The following is a 25,565-nucleotide window of genomic DNA, read 5'->3' as shown; positions in this document are numbered from 1 at the left end:
CCCCTTCCCATGCAGGTCCAGCACTCCCTCCTCTATGTGCCCCAGCTTTCCCGCAACTCACACAGCCACATTTCTCCATGGGAGCTGCCTCTCCCAAAATACCAACAACTTTAACACATTGACCACAGTCATGCTCCTGTGGAACAGGAGACCTCATCCCAACAGGGCCCACAACCAACCACTCCATTCACTTGGGATGGTTTTTCCAAACATCCTCCCACCGAGACCACAGCCGCCCAAGGCAACCCGGAGCTCCTCATGCCTTGTACCATCTCGGCTAGAAAGAGCATGACAGAAAGCAGAACAGATGCTAATGGCTAAGATGCAAACCATGACTCAGGACAGTCACAACACCAACAAGCAGAAGGGCTCACACTGGTGGCATCACTTGCTCCCAGCCGGAGGAACATGCAGAGCTTTTCTTTACAGGACACAAACAGCTTTTCCTATGCACATCACCACCACCAAACCCTACTTTTGCAGCTCCCCCAGCAGCAAGCCTACTGATTTTTTGCCCTCCTTGCTGGGCAACTGTGGAGACCCCATCCTCACCCCCTGGCCGCACTGGGGGCGAGCACGTTGATAAAGCCTCACACATGCAGGGAGATGTGAGCCTCCCTGCTGCCCGCAATCAACTTCATTTGTTTATTTTTATTTGAGCAAAACTTTAGATAGGCTGGGGGGAGGTTGGGAGGGGGATAAACCCCTGGAAAGCCGGGCTGCATGTTGGTCTCCAAAGGGACTGAAACTGGGGATGGGAGGAGGGGCCAGCTCTCCTTTCCAAAGAGCTTTCAATAGGAAACAGATGTCAAGGGCCTGAGCACCGAAAGCAGGGTCTGCAGCAGGCTTCCCTGGCTCCACAATCCCGACAGAATCCGTTTTAATTAAAATATTTCTGTTCGAGCACGAGGCGAGGGGTAGGGGGAGCGGGGAAAGGTCCGGGAGTGATGTGCTTGTTACCTTTGCGCAGGCAGCAGGGTTTGTAGCAGGGCTGGAGGGGGTGCTGGGGTGCATAGGGAAGGGTCGGAAACCCCATCCCGTACCCCCAGCCCAGGCTCCCTCCCTCCAGCAGGACTCGACAAATTCTGCTGACCTCGAATGAAAAATTGCCTCGTTTCAGTACTGAAAAAATAACATTACATCATGTAGGCTGTGTCAGGTTCTATCAATGCCCCCTTCCCGCCCACCCCCAAAGCGAGGGGGATGTAACCCAACACTATGAAAACACCAGCCCAGAGAAGAAAAGGGGCCTTTGTCGTGGACCATCAGCTCCCTGCTCCTGCCTGAGGTGAAGAAAGATCTCTGAAAATGTTAAGCTGGGAGGTACAGACTCCAGGCGCGCTCCCCCCACAGCCCCTTTCCTTCCCCACCTTTGAAACGCCTGCCTCTCCCTTACTTAAAAACTTCTGCCATTACCAGGAATTGATCCAGAGCTCCCTTCTCCCCCAGACCCCTTGGCAAAAGTCAGCCCCGTGGAAAAACCAGGGTGCCAGGAAGCCTGAAAGCCCAGCCATAGGATTACTAAAGCCTGACTTTAAGCCTGGATGAGTCAACCCATGGGTTCAAAAAGTGTCCTCCAGGTGAGGATCCATCCTGGCTTTCTTCCCAAGGGCACCCGACTCCCTCACAGGAGAGGATGCGGAGCAGAGGATGCATGGACACCCACACCCAGCTCCAGGAAGGAGAAATAGGGGAAGGCCAGGACCCGAACAGCAAGAAGGGGAGCCGGCAGGGTCCGGCCAAGCCCGACCACCTGAGTGAGCCCACACACCCCACCGGAGCAGAGGCAGAGAGTGTCTGCCCATCCCTTGGGGACGGGCATGAGCCAATGAGGAGAGAGAAGGAAATGGGGGCCCACAAGATCTGATAACCAGCATCAGCAATGCACCGCGTTAGGGTCCCCGAGGCTATGAGTTCAGCAGGGCCGGGCGCAGGCTGCAGGGCTCTCCTGCGGCCGCTTGGGAAGCATTGTGCCTGGCGGATGGGAGGCAGGCTGTGCCACTCGCCCCACGGCCAGGGAACAGGCCCTAACCTGCTTTACGTACCAGGAGAGAGGAGCTGCATGAGCCTGAGGCCCCACAGGCTCCCAGGCTGAGTGTGCAAGTGGGAATGAAGAGGGTGTAAATGGAGCGAGCCCCCCTGGACCATGCACAGTGCAGGGCAGGGTTGCAGGGTACTTTCTGCCTCCCTGCTGTGATCATGCTTTCCTCCGCCGCAAGATGGGGGAACAGGGGCACGCACCCCAGCAAAGCATGCCTTGCTTAAACCGTGCTCCCTGGCAGCATCCCAGCTTGCTGAGCAAACCCATGGCAGAGGGAAAAGTAGCTGCCGCTGCCCGCAGGCAGCACAGCACCAGGCCATGCACGGGTCGAGGGGAGAGGGAGGAGAACACCCAGCTTGCCCCAGGCCCTCGGCTCTCAAATGTATTTTCTCATTAACGTGTAATACGGTTTTATTGCCTCAAACAATGTCTGTTTTCGATCAGTTCCTTTATCCCAGACACTGCAGCGCGGAGAGACCGAGGAGGCCAGATGGTTCGTGTTGCAGGAGTCTTCCTGCTCTTCCCCACCCGCCCCCTAATTCCTTACAAATTCCTGGAATGCCTGCACCCCCGAAAACCAGCCCCGGGCAGGGCAGAGGCACGCATCTGTCTCAGGGGCTGGGGGCCCTCCCCAGCCTCCCCTCCTTGCCACCGGCCTCCCCTCCTTGCCGCCGGCAGCTCACACAGGGCAGGTCCCCAGCAGCGAGCAGCAGCTCCCGGCTGTCGTCTCCTCTGCAGGATCGCCAGCAAGGGGTTTGCACCCGAAACCAGAGATCTACAGGCCCCCTCCTCCTTCACCCACAGCAGGGGGTTTTCCTCTGCTTTGGGAGGGATGTGCAGACCCCAAACCCCCCCATCCCAGCCCCAAAGGCATGGCCAGCACCGGGGCTGCAGGCAGCAGGGAGGACATCTGCCCATAATCCCCACCACGTGCCCAAGGCCACCAGGCCCCCTCCACACCGCTCACAGCTCCAGCTTTCACCCACGCCTCCCAGCGTTAATCCCCGTGCCGGCAGCTGGACACGGAGGTTCGCCAAGCCCTTCCCAAAATCCAGGGGCTGATACAAGCCTCGGCCAAATCAAAGGGAAGGCTCCTGCTGACTTCAAGCAGCCTGCCTCCCCCCTTGCGCCAGCTATCCAGATGGGGGAACAGGAGCATGCACCCCAGCAAAGCATGCCTTGCTTAAACCGTGCTCACCAGCAGCACCCTGGCTCACCAAGCAAACCCACAGCAGAGGGAAAAGTAGCTGCCACTGCCCGCAGGCAGCACAGCACCAGGCCACACACAGGTCAAGGGGAGAGGGAGAACACCATCCAGCCTGCCCCAGGCCAAGCCAGGCAGCTTGGCTGGCGGCTCCAGCCCACCCTGAAACACATCCCAGAGGTCTGGCAAGGCTCATGCTCCTCCTGCCATCCTCCCAGCACCCTTGCAAGCACCTTCCTCAGAGAAGGATGGGGCTACTCTTGCAGGGAGGGAGCCCACCAGCCCCAGGAAGGAGCCATATTGAGCACAACCTAGCAGCAGGGGGGAAAAAATAAGGGATGCCGAAAGCGATTGTTCAGCCTGGAAGGTGGCCAGGAGACTAGTGTTCACACCCTTAAACTCGGGAAAAGCACCATGAGAGCACAGATAGTCCCATCTGGGAAAAAACTGAGCCTGGTGGAAAAGACGGCACCTTCTCTGAGGCACTCAAGCACCACATAGCATGGCCAGGCCACGGGTCGTCCCAAACCGGGTCCCACGATCTCTCTGATCCTGCAACACCTTGTCCTGTCTCCCAAGAGCTCCATATGAGCCACGTTTTCCCCCCGTTCCCACTCCACGGCAGCTGCTGCCCAGGAAAAGTCTCCACCAAGGAAGGGCCAGAGAGGATGCCCAGCCTGCAGCGCCCTGGGCCAGCAGCCGCTCTCCAGGGCTTGGCTGCCAAAACACTGCACAGGCTCCTCGGAAACCTGCCGAGCAGACGGGTATCTGCTCCCAATTCAATTGAATGTTCATGAGGATGACACAAGACAGCCCCACTGCCAAGTTTCCACAGGTCTTCCAGAGAGGAAGGGTGCCAGAGGCGGAGAGGCACCTCCAAAATCTTGCTTGCACACGCTGTGAGGAGGACGCCTTCTTTTTTCTGCATTGCTTTTTTTTCTGAGCCACTCGGCTCATTTTAGCAAGCCCTACACTAAACCTGCCTCCACCCAGAGAAACTCCAGGGCACACAGAGTCCTGCCAAGTTCTGAGCAATAAAAAAAAAAAGGAAAGAGAAAAAAATAAGGGGGGGAGGTTTATAGCGGGAAGATTTATACCTGTAGGATCATGCTGTCTCTTCCAACACCCTTCCTACACCTTGCCCATGAGCACCGAGTGCTTGCAGTGGAAGAAGCTGTTCTTGCCATGTCATGGTCGAATGCTCAAGAGGCAAAGCAGCAGAAGCTGAAGGGGTCTGAGATGTTTGGTTTCCACCCGAGAAGCCAACGTGCAGAAGAAAAACTGCTATGGGGCAGAACTGAGGGGTCTGCGGAGCCCTTAGACCCTGGGCCTGAAATAGCCAGGAAGGGGGACAAGTAGGGGATATGCCCTTGGTACAGTGGAATGAGAGGGCTGGAAATAAGTAATGATGGGGGGCATGCAAGTATTTTGGTTATTTTTCACTCTGTAGCAGAGAAAATATCACCTGCCACCTTTTGGCATTCCCAGCACTCAACTTTGGCTCCATCCAGCAAGAAAAAAATCCAGTAGGAAAGAGCGAGCAAGCTGAAACCTGATCCCCTGAAAGGCCGGACTCAGTGTCTGGCTTTTCTTACCGGCTCGGCCGACCTGTACGTGCCAGCCTGGGAAGGCGTAATGGTTCCACCGACAGAACTTCATTAACTTTTTATACACTCAGCCGCTAATTTATAATCATTAGTGGACAAACAGCCAACAATTACACAAGCAGCACGTTAAGAAGAGAGGGAGAGAGCTTGAAGGAGCAGTGATGGAAACGTGCTCATGGTCGGGAGGGAGTGGGGATGGTGCATTCCCCATCCCGAGCTGGCATGTGACAGGGGCGACCTCTCCCAAGATTTACTGGCACGCCATTTTGTCAGCTGTAATTAAGGCATTCGGCAGCAGAAAGGCAAAAGGCACAGGTGAGCATGGGGAGGGAGAAATCTCACAAGCCCTCTCGTTTTCAACACAAAAAAAAAAAAAAGACGGGAAGAGGAGGAGCATGCATATTCCACATTTCCAACTCCTGGGGCAGGCAAGGCCCCTGTTTACAGGAGAATAGGAAACCGCACACACAAACAGCAGAAAATTCATCCTGATTTAATGAAATCTTCAGACATAGGTCACGTAACCCCAGTGCCTTTCCACACACCAGCTCTCCTCCTGCTGGAGGCAGCTCTGTGCGGGAGGTAGGAGACGGTGTTACAATGCGCAGCCCTGGCACCCTGGGTGAGCAATGCCTGCAAATACCCAAATCCTGAGGATGTATCTACCTTGAGGATGGAGATGTGAAAGCGGGAAAGATTTCAAACACCTCCAAGATCAGCGGTCTCTGTTCCCCAGAAGGAAACTCAAAACTAACTCTACCAGTACTCCTCTCCTGCCCAGTATCCCACCCAGTCCCTACTAGTAAAGGTGTGGGACTTGTGTCACCCAGCCAGACCCCTGCTGCACAACACGAGGCTGCAGGCAGAGGACAACTGGCAGGCTCCCTTTTCTGCAACAACCTGAGCTGCTTTAATCGATCAAAGACCCGTAAGATCTGCAGATGCATATGTCCCTGCCGCACAGGCAGGCCAGCAAGGAAGCAGAGTGACCTGACCAGCATCACTCAACAACGTGTAGTGCCCAGAAACCAAACCTACACCTCTTTTGGCTCCCACGCAAGGGCTGAGCCTGGTCTCCTGTCCCACACCAGGCACGCCAGCCAGTCCTTTTTCGAGATGTAAGCTTCCTGCTAAACAGGTCTAATGAACACCGCATGCACTCTGCAAAGCTTCTGCTCAGGCATCTCCAAGCAGCCAGCACAGCTCAGCAAAGCACCCACTGCCTCTGACCACAAGAGAGAAAAACTCCTTTCCAAAACTCCATGCAGCAGGGTAGAAAGAGCTGCACCCAGCTTTGCAAAGCTGAGCAGCACCCCTCAAGAAAGGCAATCGAAGCGGGTGGCTGGCCCTGACCCACCCAGCTCCACTCCAAAGCAGGAGGGGAAGGCTGCAGCAAGCAACACAGCCCGCGCACAGGACCCGCCATGCCTTGCAAGCCACGGCTTGCCAAGCACGCAGAGGGCAGGTAGGCAGAGCCCCACGTTCCAAGTACACAATCCTGAGCGTGCTCACAGCTGGAAAAAGCCGTCACAGCCCTCCAGCTCCACCCGCTCCCCCTCCTGCTCCCTGCGGAAGAGGCATGGGGAAAGGCTCGTAAGCCACTTTTGCTCACAGCAGGGCCTTTCCCCTTCCATCCTTGTGTTTGCAAACAGCAAAGTGCAGGTGTAATGCGTGCAGGCTCTTTATCACATCAAGTTCAGGCCAGAAGGATGAATGCCTCTGAGTTTACTGGGGACGAAACCAGACTAAATTTCTTGTGTGACAAGCTCTCTTCCCTCTACCGCAGCTTAATAACCATCACCATCCACATAGAAAAAAAAATTTAAAAATCTCTCCACCTAGAAGTGCAGTCTCAAAGCAATTCAGGGGATCATGCAGTAAAGGTAATTTAGATGTAAATTCAGACCAGTCATCCTGCCTGGGATAGCCCTGCAACTCCACTGGCCTGCAAGATCATGGTATCCACCTACACTGGGGCAAGCTTTTAAGAAAACCTCCACCTGATCCGCTAAAAAACATTGGGCATGTTGTTTAGATTATTTTCCTGTGGCTGTTCAATATCCATAGCAGCACGAAACCCTCAGACCACGCATCTAAGAAAACCAGAGGGGAAAAAAACTACATACAATAAAAGCCATCACACAGTGTAAACGGGGTAACTGTGTGATCATACAACCACAGATTGAATGGTGGGATATGCAGGGAGAGAAGTGGAGGTTATTCCTGCAAACTTCACTTTGGCATTCCCGCCTTTGAGTAACTTTCAAACAGAATTGCCCAAATACCTGTTCTTTCAGGAATTTTTTTTTTTTTTTTAAAACAGCACCACTTGAGAGCTGGATTTGTCATCAAGGTATTTGTAATATAAAACTGAAGTCAAATTTCAGAGAAATACTTTTAATAAAAAAGGCAAAACCTTAATTTCAAAAATGTAAATATGAGACTTTTCCACCTTTTTTATGCTTCCCAAAAGCAAAGCAAGAGAGTCGTCTTTACTGAAACATGTTGGGAAATTGAGCTGCAAAAATTTGTACAATGTTTCTGTCAACCCAAACACACATTATTATAATTTCTTTTCCTCCTCAAGACCTTTTAATTTGGCGGGGGAGAGTGGGGGAAGACCTCATCTTGCCTAAAGACACAAAGAAGATGCCAATGCCTTTCAAGTCCATCAACAACCAGTCCATACCCCATCCTGCAGGGATGCAGCGTGCCACCCGCAACAGGCGAGAGGGAGGAGGGAGCATCTCCCACTGGACCCAGGTCAGCATCCAGTCTGGGGGCTCTGCAGCAGCGGCACGGGCAAGACGCAGGCACCTAACCTTGGCACAGGAATTAAGCACTGCCCTTGTGAGCCCTCTGCCTCCCACTGCCTTGCCCATACCACCCAGGTCACAGAAAAGCGGATGGAAGGCAGGAAGACCTCATGATGGAGTGGCATCGAGCTCGTAGGAAGTGCCAGCATCCAGGAACCGTTGCCACGGAGGGAATTAAAAGCAGCCAGATTCCAAAGGGGAGCATGGAAGAGTTACTACAGCCACCTACTGAGTCCAGGTAGGGTCACAAGCAACAGACCCCAGTGTTTTTTTGGGAAAAATGCACAGATACCTGGGCTCATCCAGCCCTAGGGATGCCTGGACAGGGTGGGAGGTGAGCACAGGGACTGCCAGTGCTCCTGGAGCAGGACCCTCACCACCCCAAGTGAGGAGGGGACAGCCTTTTAAAGTAAGGACATTATGAGCTGGGCGAAGGGAGCCCTGCAGCATCCTTTGCACCGCTAAAGCAACAGCAGCATCACATTGTGCCTGTGGGGCTCTCCTGGAGGGACCTTCGCACAGAGCCAGGGCTGCTCCCCTTCCCGCACGTTTGGGAATGCTCCTCTCCAGCTTTTCAGTGCTCCATTATCCAAAGACTCCGGCAAACGAGGCAAGGCCAGCAGCGGCACGACTTGACGCCTCCCCACGAAGGGGCCAGCCCCATCCACCTCTGGCTTCCCAGCAAGCCGCAGGAAAGGGAAAGAAGGGGGGGGGGGCTGGCAGAGAGCACCCCCCCTGCCATGGCCAGCCCCACACAAACCCCCCCCCCCCCCCCCCCCGCCCCTTTCCCCTCCCCCTAAATTCACTCTCAGCCCCGTCCTCCCGAACAATCTCGCCGCAGGCTGCTTTTGTAAGCCTCCAGCCCCAAAAGAAAAATGATGGGTTTGAACTCTTAACCCCGCCCCAGAAAAAGGCTGGAATTAAAAGGGGTTTATGACTAAGTATGCAGATGGGAATACTGTAATAACAACAGGCAAAATGTTTGCCCAGCAGTTCTGGGCTGGTTTCAGAGGGAGGGAGGGAAAGCGGGATGGGGCGGCTTCTGGCCGGAGGATGACGGCACAGAGAAAGAATTTGGCGGCTGGGAGGGAAGGGAGGTTGCAGATAAATGCTGGGGCAGAGGTGGGGAGAGGGGCTAGGACCCAAACGCCGCATCGCTGGCACTTCAGGGAGGCTGGCTGCGGCGCTGCGGGTTTCTGGCCGGCTGACAAAGGCACCGCCACAGAGGAGGCAAGCAGGGGTAGGGGGAGATGGCAGGAGAGCTCAGCTCCAGGGCCAGCTCAGCACAGATCACACATCTTGTGGGACACTGCTGTGCTCGATGAGGCTGGGACATACGATAGGGAACATATCAAGGCAGACGGCAAAGCCACCTGCACCCTAAATCCCTTCTGATGGGGAGGACCCATGCACACAGACTCCTGCCAAGGGGGGAACCCACAACCACAAACAAATGGCTAATTTTTACCAGCTCTGGGACTCCAGCTCTGCTGAAAAGGTGGTAAAACATCAGTGCCTAAGTCACCTGGGAGGGCATTTTCAGAACATCACCTTCCCCTTTTAGCAAGAGGCTGCACTGAGGCCCTGCAAGTGGAAGGCTCAGGCTAGGGGAGACTCAAACCTCAGCTGCCATCCTAGAAGAGCACACCCCACTGCTCACTTAACCCTTCTGCAAGAGGGGAGAGCACTGCTTCTCCACCACCCAGTCCTGCACAAGGCTGTTCCCACTCCTCAGGCACCCGGGGGCACCCAGGACTCCCCTCTCTGTGGGTGACCAGCCAGGTGAGGCACCTCAACAGCTCCCTGTCACACAAGGAGCCACCCTGACACTGCTCAGCAGAGCCCAAAAATGCCTCCCTGCCACCGTACCAAGCCGGGCTGTCCATGGGCACCCAGTCCGGAAGAGAGGTTTGCTCCATAGCTTGCTGGGGATGCAAGTCCCTGATCATATCAAACAAGGACCTCCCTGTTCTCTTAAGCTCTCCACGAGGTACCTGCAAACTTAACACAAGATGCAAACTGTTTGCACAACATCACACACAGCTTGGCAGACACACACAGGCCAGAAAGGCACCAAAACGCCCAAATCTTGCAAGTCACCAGGACCCATGAGACAGAAATTCACATGTGGCACATGGAAACAAGCCACAAAAACACAGACCTACCCAAGCCCCCAGAGGAGCCACAATACTAAACTACTTCTGAGCAATGCTCCTGCCGCAAGCACCTTCCCCCCGTACCCGCTGGGCACAGCCCAGCCTGATGCAACAGCAGCCCTTTGCCAAACCAAGCACCTCACAGGGGTACGAGGTTGGGATGTGAACACGCCCCAGCTGCTTCCCTGCAGGGGTGAGGAGGTAAAGCCGCGTGCAAAAAATTCACAGCATGACAGGCAAGTCAGGAACTCCAGGAGACTTCCCAGCTTGCAACGCGGGGGATTTCCAAGCGTGTCTCACACCCACTTTTGCTCAACAGGGACCTCAAGTTTGCAGCATCGGCACATGGAGTTTTGACTCGACTCTGGTCACCTTCTGCTGACCCACTGCACTTACCAGAGATAGGGAGTGCTGGAAGGAGCCTGCAGATCGCCGTAATCCTCCCCCAGGTCCGACTTGTTGCATTTATGAACAGAAACACAGCAGCCCTACAGCACCCAGTACTGCTGCTACCAGCAACACAGCACAAGGGACAGGGAAAAAACAAAGCCATCAAGCTTGCTCCTCTTAACAAGCAAGGAGATTTTTATTTTGCCTCGCAATCAATTTAGAGACTGCGGGGTCAGGAAAGACGGTCGCTAGCAAAGGAAGCATGCATCACAAAGGGTGACAGGGGGAGACCCAGGCCCCAGTCCCTTCCAGCACCGCATGCTGCGGCAGCCGGCAGTGGACACATGCTGCACAAATGCACAGCTCCCTTCACGGCCACTGCTCTGCAATGGCACAGCAGCAAGAGCTGACACGCTGGGAAGCGCTCGGATCAGGTAATGGAGGGTGTAGGAGACTCATGAGATGATTCCTGTGAGTCAGAAGAGCTGGCCAGGGCCCAGATCAGCAAGCTCTGCAAAATCAGCAAACAAAAGAGGGCAAAACCTGGACCTCCCCAGCCCCTTCCTGCCGCCTCAGAGATGACCCCTGCAAGCGGCCCTGGCAGCCAGCAGCGGAGTTAATAAGAGTGGCTTGAGCCACGTGGGATGCTGCAGCCAGGGCTGGGGACAGAGGCTCAACCTGCCACGCCTTGGGGTGAGATGATCACCCCAGCTCCCTGCTCAGTCCTGGGACTCGCTGAGCAAGTTGGTTTCTCCTCTGCCAGAGGAGACAACATTGCTCTTGCTCATTTAAGCCGTGAGCAGTCTCCCTCCACGTGCAGACTGAACCCAAGAGATCCTCCTCTCACCCACAGTTTCCAGGGCACTTCCCAGGATTTAAGGACCAAACATAAATGCTCCTTTTCAAGTCCTTTTCTGACAGCAGCGTTTCCCCTCCCTGCGCAATCACATCCCCGGAGCTTGTCCCAGAGACTTTAACAGATAACATGTTATGGGAGGCTGCAGCCACTTGTCTGCACCAGGAGGATCCCCTTCGGAGACCAAGGGGAAGGTCCTTGCCTTCCGGAGACAGACGTGAGGCATTCAGTCACGAGAAGATCCAGGACTGAAGCGGAGCCCTGGCCCAGCACATCTCTGCAGGATCACAGCACCTCTTGAGGAACAGCCCTGAGCAAAGGGTCACCATACATTTCATGGAGATCTCCTCTGCCTGGAGGCTTATGAGATCCTTACTCTCCAACCTCTGCCAAACTTGGTGCTACAGCCAACCCAGCTTCCATAAAAGCCCCCACAAAATCTCTACCATGAGGTGCTGCCATCCTTTCCTCGTCTGGGACTTCCAGACATTCTAGTTGTCATTACCTTTCATAAAAAAAAAAAAGGGAAAGAAGGTGAATGGTGGGGAGGACATCTGGAAGATGGATAAATACCTATCAGGAGTCATCCCAATTCTGACAGCTGAATGAGTTGGAGCAATTTAGCCTGTTTGTTCATTAGCACTTGTCTTTTTCCTTCCTGACAGGCTGAATCAAGTCTCCTGAGCACCCCAAACACCAGTTTGGAAAATGGTCCCTTCCCAGCTTTTGGTAGTAGCGAGAAGCCCAACCTGGGCAGCTGCCCAGCTAAACCAGCCTGCACATGCTGCCCACTGGCACAGGGAGGCCTCCAACATTAAACCCCACTCCCCTGCACGCCCAGTGGGGTACCACCCATCGCCCAGAGGGGAGCCCTGAAACCAGGTGAGATGGAAGACCAAGCCAAGACCAGACCAAGCCACCTTGGTGAGATGGAAGACCAAGCCAGGGCAACACAGCCCTTATAAATGGATAGGGACCGGGACCATGCATCCCCTCTTCCCTATGGCAAAGCCTCCCGCTCCAGCAGATAGAGGATACAGGCAGACCAGCAGCCTCCATCCCTCCGATCCATAACAGCCCATAGCCCCTTCCTTCCCCTGCTCCCGACGGGAGGCACACCCAATGCTAAACACTGAGGCTAACTCCATCCGGTCCTTCTTCCCTACATCTATTGTCACTAAAAATTTATCTGATTTCTGCCAAAAAAAAAAAAAGCAAGCTGCACCTCCCCTCTGCCCTTCAAAGTAAAAGCAGCTCTGCTCTTTACCCAGGGAGAGGGAGAAGAGTTTAAACATGAGTCCCCCATTTACCCAGCACTGCTCCACTCCTCCTCCTCCTCCAAGGACTTTCACACAGCCCTGTCCCGTCAGCCTGTCTGTGGCATTTGATTCCTGTCTGTCACTAAGTGATGAGGACAAAGGGTGAGGAGTCAGGAAAAGGTCTGAGCTACTTTGTTCATCGTCTGGATACGAACTTTGGATGAACTCCGTGGGGAAAGAGAAAAGCTGCATGGAGCAGGACACACCGTGCATAGCACTCTCTCTCCTCTGAAAAAAAAAAAAAAGAAAAAAAGAAAAGGGAGGCTTGAACAAGGGGAAGGGGTGGGAGGGAAAGGCAGAGGAGAGGAGAGCATTCCCCATCCCCATGGCGGCAGGCAGTCCTGAGAGCTCCCTGCTCCGAGGAGACAGAAGGATATTCAAACCGCCTTCCCAGGAGGCATGTTCAATAAAGCAGGATGCCAACGCAGCCTTTTCTCAAACAAATCTGTGCGGGCCAGGGGCCAGCCACAAGGGCTTGCTTTTTAAAGCAACCAAATGGGAGTTTCCTAATGAAATAAAATTTTAAAAAAAGCCCCACCGTGACACGGTTAAAGGGAAGCTTGCTGGCAGCAACAAGAAGTATCTTATGCACAGACTTCTCTGGAAGCACAGGAAGATGAAATGCAGCGCAGGGCGTGGAGCTTTGGGGTGCATCCAGGGTGCCGAAGCACCCATGTACTCCCCTGGCCCCAAAGGCACCCACCTGCACAAGCTGGGGGAGACAACTGCCCACAGCATGGTTACATACCGGGGGTGAAGGTTTACAACCACGACTTCTGCCATGCTGAACAAGGGAGGAGGCTCACCCTACACTGCAACGGAGGTGATTTTCCTTGTGCCGACCTCAGGGACCTGGGAAAGCCACCGCAGGGCACACTTGGCTCCTTTGCTTCACTCTGCTTTTCAGAGCAAAGCCAAACCAGTTTACAACGGGAAAGCCTTGTGGTAGTCTTGTAAACATTATTTAAATCAGCCCCTCCTGGGCAGTAAAGCCACCACAAGCTTTCTCCCAAATGACTCTTGCCAAGCAGCTAAGATGCCCACACTGGGACTGGACACAGCCTCCATCAAAGATTATCAGCAAAGCCTACACGCAAGATGTGCCAAGCCACACAGGAAAATGATTGCAATTGTATGTGCAATTCTGCAGTGTTCACAAAAGACCTGCTGAGTGTTGGAGGTGAAGGGTGCCTCTGACAAACCTCCCCACCATGCTGCACCAGCATCGCCCACTGAACACGGGAGGGAACCCACAGCCCCACGGGCCAGCTGGGAACACAGTTCTGGCTCTGCCACCTTGATCATCTCTGCCTTAGGCACGAGCAGTTGGAAATCCAAGGGCCATACTCCAGGCCGTTCACACCAGCCTTCTTCCCAGCACATCCCAGCAGAATGGTTGAACTTACTCTCCAGGATGAGGAATCCTACATAAGACTGAGCGGGTTTCGTAACCCACAAGAGCACCTGAAAGCAATCCACTATAACATGCCAGAGGCTACCCTGCACCCCTTGTCCCTTTACTAGCCACCAGCAAATAGAAAAACAACTCTGTATGAGAAAGCTCTGCCTGGGACACCACCACAACAGCCCTGCGCAGTGGGCAGAGCAGCCCAGCTGCAGAAGGCACTGGTGAAACCTCCCCAACCGGGCACACAGCAGCAGGCAGGACACACATTCCCCTTCAAGGTGGGAGAAACTTCATTCCTTATGCGGTGCCCAGCACAGGAGATGGAGAGCTGCAGAGATGGTCACGGGAACCGCTAAAACCAGCTCCAGTCTGGCCTCTCTGCTTGGGAAGATGACTACTCACCGCCAGGACTCTTGAAAGTGGAAGGGATCAAAGGCTCGGCTTCATTGACCCACAGCTACGTATGGCCCCAGCTCTCCCAAGATCAACCTGCTGCGCACCGAGACGATGACCAGGAAGAAGAGAGGGAAGAAGGGGAAGGAAGCACATTTCTGCAGGGAAACAACCTGTCTGCAGGTCGGGAACACAGGGTCCTCCCTTACAGCCACCACCATGTCCTGGAGGAGCGCACGTTAGGAGGTAACTCGAGCATCTCGGAGGCACTGCACAAGACCTCCAACAGAGAAACTTTGATCTCCTCCAAGCATGACCAGTCCCTGGGGACTGCCTCCAAATTACACAGCAGAGCATGCCAGGACAAATCAACTCTGCAGAGAAACCCTTAGCCCATTTGGAGGAGTTTGCTCCACTGCTCGCTCCAGAAAGGCCAAAAAGCTCCTCTGACAGTGGTAGGGACCCATCCCCAGAAGTCCAGCTAAGGCAGCCTAGCTTGAGGCAACAAGCTCCCAACAAGGAGAACCAGACCGAAGGAGAAGGGAAAAAATGCACAAGATGTCTGCTGGATTGGCCAGTAATCCCATTTGCAGAAGGTGGTATCTTGGGGAGGAGATGCTGGTGCTGCTGGATCCAGGGCTGTTTTGAGAACAGCAAATAAGAGGAACAGAGGGAAAGAGGGAGCTGGGGGAAGAGAAGGTAAAAGAAAACAAGTCTGCTTTATTATTGCCTGAAACCCAAGGAGACTGATTAAAGCAAACAGCCCCCCTGCCCCTTCCAAAGGGTTGTCTCGTCTGCTTCCTAAATCTGATTCCCATTTGTCTCTATATGGTTCTCATTTGTTCTTCATTTAGGTCTCCTCCACGCTCCTCACTTAGCCTAGGAGAGCCCTCCAGAGAGCCACAGGGCCAGGCTTCCCCTGGGAGTCTGCAAGGGCAATTGCTGATCAGGGTCAGACCCAGCACCAGTGCCTGCATAGAGGGAGGAGATGTGGCAAGAGGAAGGCAGCAGGCTGCCGACTATGTGTGATGGCCAGGAGGCCGAGGAGATCCTTGGAAAGAGCTGCCCGAGGGAGGAGAGCATCACTACCCAAGGGTGCTGGATGTGAGCCCAGCTGCCTCCGGGGCAGCAGACCCAGCATCCCCAAAGGGCAAAACAAAAGCAATAAAAAAGCAAAAGGGACCAGAGACCCACTGCACACCCCAGCAACTCGCAGAGCCTGCGCAAGTAGTTTCCCTCTTCATCAGCAGACGACATTCTGATTAAACAGGAGCTTAAAAATTATCCTAATGGAGCTCCTTTCGAACACAAACCGCAGGGACCTCTCCTAATTGTGCAGCTCCCTTCTCATCGCAGCCTACATACGATGAAGCAGGTCCGTCTGCCGCCCTTGCCCGCAGCCATGTGCCTCAGCACGCAGGACTAGTGCACTCCACCAGCCGTGCCCGCAGTTCCCAACCGGGCTGGAAGCACCGTGCCATCACAGCCATCCTGGCACTCACCCTCTGCCCTGACCCCTGGCTGTTAGCCCCCCGAGCACCCAGCCAGCCTGGCACGCTGCCTTTGCTGAAGGACATTTCCAAAGCCTAACCAAACACGACAGAAAAAGGGAAATAAAAATCTGTCCTTCCACCTGTGTGGACTTTGCCACCTGCCTCAGGAGCATGGAAAGACCGGGGACTTCCCCTACCACCACCCCTCACTATGTCTTACCTCCTTCCGTATTGCTTGTGGGTTTTTCACGGTAAACAATCCCCGTTTGCCCTTGGAATAGTCTCCCTAAACCTCCACCCATGCCATCGTACTGATGCACATGTCGTCCTACCCCCAAGAGCCCACAAGTCAGGACCCCATGGCTTTCTAGACCTAGATGCAGAAGAGCCATTTCTAAGGAGAAATCCCACCCCATGCTGCACACCTCCCGGGCACGCGCTGCAAACCTATCCAAATGGAAATATAGCACCCTTTGCCACAATAAAAACCCACCAAGCACCCACTGCCCAGACCCAGCTGCCCAACTGATCCATCCAGCACAAGAAGAAACTGAGCAGGGTCTGAGCTCTCCACACCCAGTGCCAACCCCGCATCCACCCAACATTGGAGCAGGGTCCAGATCGTTGCGCAGGTACCATCACACTACATAACATCGTTTTCCCCCTCCTGCTTGCTGCCTAGGTAGAGGACACAGTACCCATCAGCTGCTCTCCCTGCTCCCTCCTGCCCATAAGGAAAGCAGAGACCCCTGACCTTCTCCACCATGTCCCCCCAGCCCCTCCACAGCTTAAGCAGCCCAGGTGCGCAAATGTTACCCAATGCCCTCGCCAGGCAGAAAGTAAATTCCACCGAACAGGGGAAATGCCAGCCGCAGTCAGACCCCAGGATGTGCAAATAGCAGCTGGGGACCTTCGGGAGAGGAACAGCCCAGGCCCAGGCGCTCCTACCGATAATCCTTCTTGGGACGCCCCCTCCAGAAGCTCCTGTAGCAAAGGAAGAATGCTAATTTGACTATTTGAGGAAGTGCAAAAAAAAAAATTAAACGTTTGCTATTGCGCTAAATGACCTTTTCAGCCGCTTGGGGACAGAATTGCACTGGGGCTTTGGAACAAGCTACAGCGGGTGCCGCTCGCTCCCTGCTCCCATGCTTGATGCTATGTGCCTCCAGATGCATTTAAGGGGTCCGTGCCCTCCTAGCCACCTCTGCCCACCCAGCGACAAAGCCGAGAAACAGCCTCTTCTGAAAAATCTGCATGAAGTAGGGAGGAAGAAGCGGTCTGCTAAGAGCTTGCTGAGCAAAGCGCTTCAGACGGCTTCATTTCACATCGCCGAAAGCGTAAATCAGGGAATTGTTCCTCGGGTTTTTCTCCATTAGCAAAGTAGATTGCAACTCCCCTTCCCACCACCGATACCGATCGACACTTCACATCTGCTGACCAGATCTAACAGCCAGGATTTTCCGGGGGAATAATACATTCGCCTAAAACACCATTCCTGCCACCTGCTCCCCCCAGACACGCAACTGCACCAGGAGCAGGGCCGCGGCAGGCTCCTTGCTCTCAGCAGGCACATGCACAGCACAACGCAGCAGCCAGAAGCTTCACAAATTCATATCAGAAATAAATGAGTGACCCCTTGCAAAGCAAGGGTCATAAACCCTTCAAAACATCACCTCCACCAGGGTGGTGGAACATGTCCCACTGCCTGCAACTTTCCTACACGAGACCAAACCCCTTTCTGGAAAGCACAAGCTTCACACAAAACGTACCGGGGAGGCCATGTCCTGTGCTGTGAAGTCAGGATTGATGGCTGCGACTGCTTCCAACTCATTTCTTTTACCCTGTGAACTGTGCCTTTTGTCTAGAGATTTGCAATAATCATATTATTGCAAATCAATCATATTCTTGCAAATGATTGCAAATTAATCATATTATTGCAATATTTGCAGTATTATTATTGCAATAATAATTTTGCATATAAACATCCCCCTCCCAAACAAAAAAAAACTAAGTTAAAAACACTTGCAACCTTTTAACATTAGAGACTTAGCATTAAAGGCCAAATTCAAAGCTTACAGCCAGAGACTGATCTGTCCAGAGGCTCCAGGTATTGTATCATTCTTAATGTTTCACCAGAGAATCACTGCACAGGGAAAAAAAATAAAAAGGTGGCTGTGTGTAAACAAGCAAACATACACCCACCAGCCACTTGGGTTTTGAAACATTAATGTTGAAATTAAAAAGGCACATTTCAGAGAGTTATGGGCAGATTCGCTTTCATTTTGGCTCCAGCCTTGTAAATATCAAATGCCAAAGGAAACAATCGTGCTGAATTAAGAGAGAAAAATCCCCATGTTGCAGAGATGTGTCCGAGATCAGGACCGCTGGAGTTGGGAAAGGAGCAGCGACCAGCAACAAACACTTCACAACTGGAAGGGTATTTTTGCCAGTTAACCTGCCACTGCTAATTTTGCTAATCAACATCACTCTGGAATTTGAAAACATTATCCAACCAGGAGAGAAACTTGATTTTCCTCTTCTGATAACGAGGACAGGCAGATCAGCCCGGCTGGGCCAAACGTGGCATTAGAAAACGCTGCCTGTGAAACTGAAAATGGGACATGGAAATGATGAACTGAGTTTCTGGGCTTGCACTCGGGTGAGAAACAAAAATCCAGCCACCAGCATTTAGACAGACTGATCCCACTTGCAAAGGCAGCTCCACTCGTTTTTCACTAAGGCTGACGTAAAATGGCAAAGTTATTTTAGACTAGTGTGCCTCCTCACAGCACTGGCTGTTCCGAGGTTTTTCAATTTATCAGTATATTTACAAAAAAAAAAAGGGGGGTGTGGAAAACAGCCCATCAGCTTAGGGCAAGCAAAAAAGCTATTTTGGGTAAGGCTTCTCCTATAAATAAAAGGCTGGGTAGGGAGAGGACGGTGACAACATGCTGCTCGCTCAAGGTGTCAGGGCATTTCTGTTATCCATGCTGGCGACTGCCCCAAAACGCCGACAAGCAGCGACAGCACACCACTCCTTAGCGGGCACAGCAGCCCGGCGAGGTGGCTTCCCCCACCAGCCGTCCCCTCCATCGGGCTGCCATTTCTCCTGCCGCCTTGCCTTCACCACCAGGAAAAGGAGCCGGTGAAGGCAGCTTTCTGTTCCAGCTTAAAAAAAAAAATACAGCGGCAGAGCTCACAAACACAAGGCCAAGAGATCTAATTCTTCAGTGTTTTAATTTTTTTTTTTTTTGTTAAATCGACAGTTGCAAACCAGTAATTCCAGCCCAACCAATCCCCCAGCACCAGGAGAAAGCATCACCCGAGTCCCTCCCCAGCCCTGCCGCCAGCCTGACACCACCACACTTTAATGTATAAAGCCCACAGCCTCCTCAGGCCACGGCTTTCTATAATTTATCCCTATACCACCCACCACCTTGTATTAAGTCACCAGGGGACGCAACACCTCCAAGACAGTTTTCAGCAGAAGCTGCCGACCACCCGGCCCGCAAAACCAACACTTTTGGTTTCAAACAGGGTTCCCAGCAGATGGAACCATATATCCCCAAAGGCAATATGGCAAGGAGGGATTTCATGGAAAACCCCTGATGTCGATGCCTCTGGAGCATGCTGGGGAGTTGATGGTCTGCAAAGCACCATGCAGCACCTACAAACATCCAGCGCACCTAAAAAGCAGGGCTGCTCACTTAGCCCAGGCTCTGGTGGAGGGTATAGCCTTGGCACCCGGTACCTGCTGGCAGCATTGGAGTGCCATGTGTGACCCCAGGCTGGCAGTCCAGGAGCCAGGCGCTGTTCACAAACAGCTTCTCCCACCATGGGGAACACTTGCCAGTCCAACCAGATCAGGATCATCTCTGGGTGGATGTTTGGGGAAAGCAAAGGACGCAGATTGAGGTTGGTTTATTAGATTATGGACAGCCCCATGCAAATAGGGCCATATTGATCCAGTCTGCAAACACCTGGCTGGGAATACAAGCAGCCCCTGAGTATACAGAAGCTGCTGGAGATTATTAACCAGATCCATTGCTGTAAATCACATTACCTCCTTCCAAACCCCAAACCAGCACCGAGTCTCCCTGTGCTAGGGGGGCGCAAGGGAGCATCACTTCTCCCTGCCTGGCACCCAAAAGCCCAAAGATTCAGCCCAGAATTGTGGAGGCCGGCAGGAGCATCCTGCTCTGGGGTCCATGGAGCCAGGGCTGCACAGCCCATATTCCCCACAGCAACTCCCAAAACAAAGCAAAGCACGTGTTACCAGGAGGGTAAAACTCACTGTACAGGAAAATTGCCATGGGAATGCAAGGCAGGAATAAAAAAAAAAAATCAAAAAGGTGGAAAAAAAGAAAATATCATATCTTCAGACACAAACTCACCCCCTGCTCCCACTGGGTAGCTGGTATTTTGCACCAGCTGCAACGACCCCTCTAGTGCACAGAGCAAATAGGACAGGCTCTCCTGCCTCTCAAAGCACCCCAACTCCAAGTGCAGGAAGGAAAAAAAAATAGTAGTAAAATGCTTCACAGCAGATTTCCAAGAGATCACGAAACCCTTTGCAGAGCTTCATTAGCAGAGAAGGCAGCAGCTCCCGGATTAAAGGAGGAACTGGGGAATAAGGTGCTGAACCAAAGGAGGAGGAGGAATCCCGTATTACTCCCTTCTCCCCGCCAAAATCCCCAGCTCTGATTCAGCAGAAGCACCAACAGCGGCATAGCCGAGTGTATCTCACTGCAAACGAAACCATTTACGTTTAAACCACCTCCCTACTCCCCTAAAGAGTTGCTGCATGCAGTAATTTCCTTGTGACGGGGGAAAAAAAAAAAGCCATGATGAAATTGTCTCAGTTTCTTTGCGTTTTGTTTACAGCCACTGCCCCCAAACCCAGGGCTGGCACGCAGCACGCGAGCTTGCTAACAGGAATAAATCTAGCATTTGAGATCATTTAGAAAAGCTCTGCTCGCAGACAGTCAGCGCTCCAAGGGGGAAATCCCTTTGCAGGTCTCAAATAAGGGAACTTGAACCATTTTTCCCTGGAGAAATTTAGGCCTGAAAAATCTTCCGAGTTTCTCGTTTGGAGCTACAAGGCCCGATAACAAGATCTCTTTCCCTGGACTCACCCATAACACTCTGACTGGTGCCAAGACTATGTGGAGGCGAGGGGAGATAGAGCAGAGAGACACCTGTGGCAGTGGGGAAGACACCTAACACGTTCACATAAGAGGATGCTCTGGTTAGCCGTTATTTATGAACACACCAGGTTAATATAGATATTTTTCTGGCATGCATTAATTAAGCACAAAGAGGCAGCATCCAAAGAGCAGGCTGCAGGCACAGCACCTTCCCAGCGCCCTCTTTCCCCAGACGCAAGCACCCAACAGCCACCACTACCCAAAACCTGCTACCAGGGGAGGCTGGTGCAAGCAAAGGCTGGGAGACTTGGGAACGTGGGATCTGGGGCAGGAAGACAAGCTCATCCATCCCCCAGGAGCAAACAGATGGGGCAGGGAGTGATGGGACCCAGCAGACCCCTCAGGAGCATCCTCCTGGTCTGCTGCAATCACAGCAAAGTTTACTTGACATCAGGCACCCACAAAAAACAAGCCTTGAAACAAAACCAAACAGGTTTGCTCCTGTACTCCCCAAGTTGTGGGGAGTCCCTCAGGAGCAGTAACATCATGCCGGGGCCGGGCCTGGTTTCTCAGCTTTGCCGGCAGGGCCGAGGGGGAGGAGGTGGGAGGAAGAGCCCGCTGGCAGCCCTGTGCTTCCCACCTCCTCCCCTGGAGGACTGCAGGAGGCCAATTTTGATTAAACTAATTAAGCCTGCTCCATTCAAAGAGCTCCAACCACACGCTACCAGGGGAGAAGAAGAAAATATAAAATTAAAAAGGAAAAAGTCCCCCTGCAAGCACGCTCCTCCAAAGCTATCCATCCCCAGCAGATCCCTGATGGACAACGCCACACTGGAAGAGGAAAGCCCAGAAAAAGGACTTGCTGCAGTAACACAGGTCCAATCCTGAAGACCCTGCTCCTTCCAGCCACCAGGACCTACTGAGACATGTCCCCCTTCCCATCAGGGTGACTCATTTCCATCCCCTCCCAGCCAGTCCCCAGAGGTGGCCGCTCCTCTTGCGGTAATACAGCCCTCCACCAAGCCAAGGTCTCCCAGATGGTGCCTTCCCTCCCAAACCACCCCTATCTTCCAGCCCCCTGCACATTCCCTTCCCTCCTTTCCCTTGAAGACATCAGGTTTCTGGAAGCAATTTAATTGTGAGCTGCAAAGAGGCTTACTTGGGCAGTGCTGGCCGGCTGGAGGCCCTGCTCTCCCAAAATGTTTCGTTTGCCCCCAGGGCAGTCACACCAGGGACCTGGCAGACCCTGCCCCTATAGGGAGCCTGCCCAGCTGGGAAAGAGAAGCACCACTTTTGCCTTCAAAGCCTTTCAACTGGAGGAAAAAAAATAATAATAATAAATATCAAAGCAAAGGCTTCCTCCCCTTTGAAGGGCGGGAGGGAGAGCAGCCAGGCGAGGGCCAGACCTGCCAAGAACAGAGCGGGGACCCCAATCCTCTGGGGCTGGAGTGCGAGCACTTTCATTATGAGCTTTTGCAGAGGCAGAATGAAGCCTTAGGTGCAAGCATTGCATTGAAATTCAAATCGGGGTGTTTCTCGGTGGAAACGCAGGATAAGAAGGAGGGCAGGGTTTGAAACCCTAGAGAAGGGCTAGGGAGGAAGGAAAGCAAGCTGCCCCATCCTGCCCTGCAAAAAACTTCATCCGAGGGGCCTTGGACTTGCCAGCATACCCTGCTTACAGCTCTGCCCCACACCCCAAAAACACCGGTGCTGCACACACTACGGCTGCCCCTCTTCTCCCCGTACCGCTCTTGGTGGGGTTTTAGTTGAGAGGGGGGGGAAGAGAAGGGAGGGAGGAAGAAATATATCGTAATTGCTATATTAAAGAGAAATAGCAGGCAAGAATAATAAGAGAGGTGTCAGAAGTGAAATACAGTAACAGACATTTAAAAAAAAAAAAAGACTACAGTTCTGTGATGGGGGTGTTAATTGAACACAGAGCTGGAGAGAACAAAGGGGTGTTAAGGAAGAAAAGAAGGGGAAAAAATCCTACCTCCTCCAAAGATCTGATTTGAGTTAAGTTTTGTGAAGATAATGCACAGGGAAAGGTAGCTAAGAGGCACCTTATATAGCTATTATGTTCTAAAATTAAAAAAAACCACACCATTATTCAACAACAATTGCACAGCTAATCAGTGCTGTCTATAAATATTCCACTTCGTAAATTCCCCCCATTGGTGGTACGTACATTTTTCTTTCAACCCTGAATTCCTTCAACACAGAAGGGCAAGGAGGGTAAGAAAATAAAAATCGGGGGATTTCAAATACAAAGTCAGGGTCTTTTTAAGAAGTAGAATTTGCCCCGTGCCCTCACCTCCCCCAAAAGAGCAGAGAAAGTGAAACGATGGGAAAAGCTCTTAAGGAGGAGGAATCAGATTAAATGGTCATATATCCTGCGCTCAGCCTCTCCCCGCCAGTCCCCGCCGAACAAGATGGGAGTTGGGAAAGGTTCACAGCTGAAATAGATGCTGCTGCATTTTGACAGCAGATATTTTCCAGTTTGCCATCCAAGGACCCCACGTCTGCGTACGCCTTGCCTGATTCTTCTGCTTAGCTATTCTGCTCATGCAGAGAACAGCTTAAAAAAAAATAAATACCAAGAGAGGGGAAAAAAAAAAAGGCCATAAAGACAGAGCCCCTACCCCTGCCTTCAAACTTTTTATAAATCAGCAATGCAATTTCCGATTTCAATCCCTATTGACGGAGGAATCAATTGTATTTAGGACAACAATGCCTGCTATTTCCATAATTATTATTCCAAAAAGCCAGCCAGCCATTTGAAGGCAGTCCTGCCCCTTCCCTCGCAACAAAGCGACCAACAGCAAGTGAAAACACACCAAATGAACGCCGCTGACAACTTATACATATATTTAAGCAGCAATTTTTTTCCGTGCTCCTGCTCGGATCAAACCTCTCAACTTTTATTACTGTTAAACAGACATCACCCCAAAAGCAGCAATGTCCAGGCTGCAGACAAAAGACAACCCACCGAGCTTTTTTTATTATTATTATTTTCAAAAGTGTTTATAAATGCTTTAAAATAACTGAAGAGCCCAAGTACAAAAGGGAACTCTTCGGCCAATACAGATGACCTCTTTTTCTAAGAACTTTATGGACACTTTGGGTTTGCTCAAGACAACGTTAACACTATGAAATATTAGCCATAATGTTGCGAGAGACAGTGGTAAAGTCTCCGTAAGGCTCTGGAGTCACTTAAATCAGGCAGCAGGGTAACCGAACGCACATTTCTGCACATCGTAACACCGGGGGGGAAGATGTACACACACACTTTCAAACACCCACCAGTGACCACAAACAATCACCAGGATTTCAAATGCGACACATGCAAAAATCTGGGAAGCAAAATGGAAAGTGGGAAGAAAGAAGTTGGCTCAACTTTCACGCCGCTGCCCACAAGGAAGGAGTAAGCAAACAGAAGCAGGCAGTACCCTCAGCCCCAGAAAAAAACAAGGCTAACTTCCTCCTAGCATTGGGCCCACAAAGCAGTAATTAAAAAAAAATAAAAATAAAACAAAACCATCTGGCCATTTGCTTCCTTACAAAGTGTGACTTTTGGGGATGCAGATGGGGGAGAGGGGAGGAGGTCTTTGAATTTGCAAAGTAAAATAATTCACCGTAAACCTATCTGAGGGAAGATAAACAACACTCCAAAAGCCATCTCAATTCAACCTCTTCGGAGACCTCTGTACAGCCGCCCTGTAGTCAAGTAAACCAGGCAAAACAGCAACAAATAAAATTTAAAAAAAAAAAGTAAGACAGCCCCAGTCCACACCTGAATATCCTTTATTTCCAGCAGCATGCTTCGCCCTATACCATCTCTCAATTTTCCTTAGCAGACAGGAATTATCCCACCCAGTCACTGTGGGTATGTACAGCTCGCCATCCCTCCCCAGCTTGCCGGGACCCCACGGCACCCCCGAGGATCCAGGAGGTCGCCCAGATTTCCCATCAGGTTTGGTCCTAGCGGATTCCCCATCCCCTAACTTTGTGACTGCACCGATGGCAAAGCCGAGCCAGGATTAATCCATTACCCTGCCAAAAAATACGCCCGCACGGACACCATACGCAGTACCAAACACATGCGGAGAAAAGGCAGACAAACATTTTCTTTGGCTCACACAAAATAAATGGAGAAAGAGAGAGGAAGGAAAGGAACTTGGTGGCTCCTTTTTTTGGGGTGGCATACAGGGAAAGACTATAAAAGCACCCATAAAATTTATCTCTAAGCAGACTCCCTCATGTTACGTCACATGAACTCTGCGGAGGTTCCCATACCGAACCCGCTGCTTGATATTATGGCAACTCTATAAGGAAGGACCTCTCGGTAAGGTCAGACCCGGCCACGCAGCCGCAAGGACTTCAGAAAGCCGAATGCCATCGGTCGGTGCTTTGTCTGGGCTACACGCTGCACAAACAACGTTTAACAAAGGGCCCCCTTAGACATTTTATATATATTGCAAGAGTCAAGTAATCGTATTTTCAATCAGCTGCTCACGCTAGGAGGTTTTATATATATATTTAAGAAAGGAAAAAAAAAAAAAGACCCAGATTCAGGTTTCCAAAAGCTGTTCCCCTTTTATGTGTAACTATCAATGTATATCAACTGGGTGTGCAATCATATTTATTGTCACTTTCATTCATGTCATGCCCTTGCTTATATGGTTTAGATATGAATTATTGACTGTTACAGTCCTTGTTGTAAAAAGGGGGGGGG

At 52.1% G+C, this 25,565-nt stretch overlaps 1 protein-coding gene across 1 annotated transcript in view; it reads right to left on the bottom strand.

Annotated features, from left to right (window-relative positions):
* PBX1 (PBX homeobox 1) overlaps positions 1–25,565 on the bottom strand; it is a 130,178-nt gene that overhangs the window by 103,592 nt on the left and 1,021 nt on the right. The gene's annotated exons all lie outside the window — the stretch shown is intronic.

The sequence above is a fragment of the Aptenodytes forsteri genome, unplaced genomic scaffold (genome assembly GCF_000699145.1).
Source record: "Aptenodytes forsteri isolate BGI_AS27 unplaced genomic scaffold, ASM69914v1 Scaffold95, whole genome shotgun sequence".
NCBI lineage: Eukaryota > Metazoa > Chordata > Aves > Sphenisciformes > Spheniscidae > Aptenodytes > Aptenodytes forsteri.
This window is presented reverse-complemented; position numbering and strand designations above follow the sequence as displayed.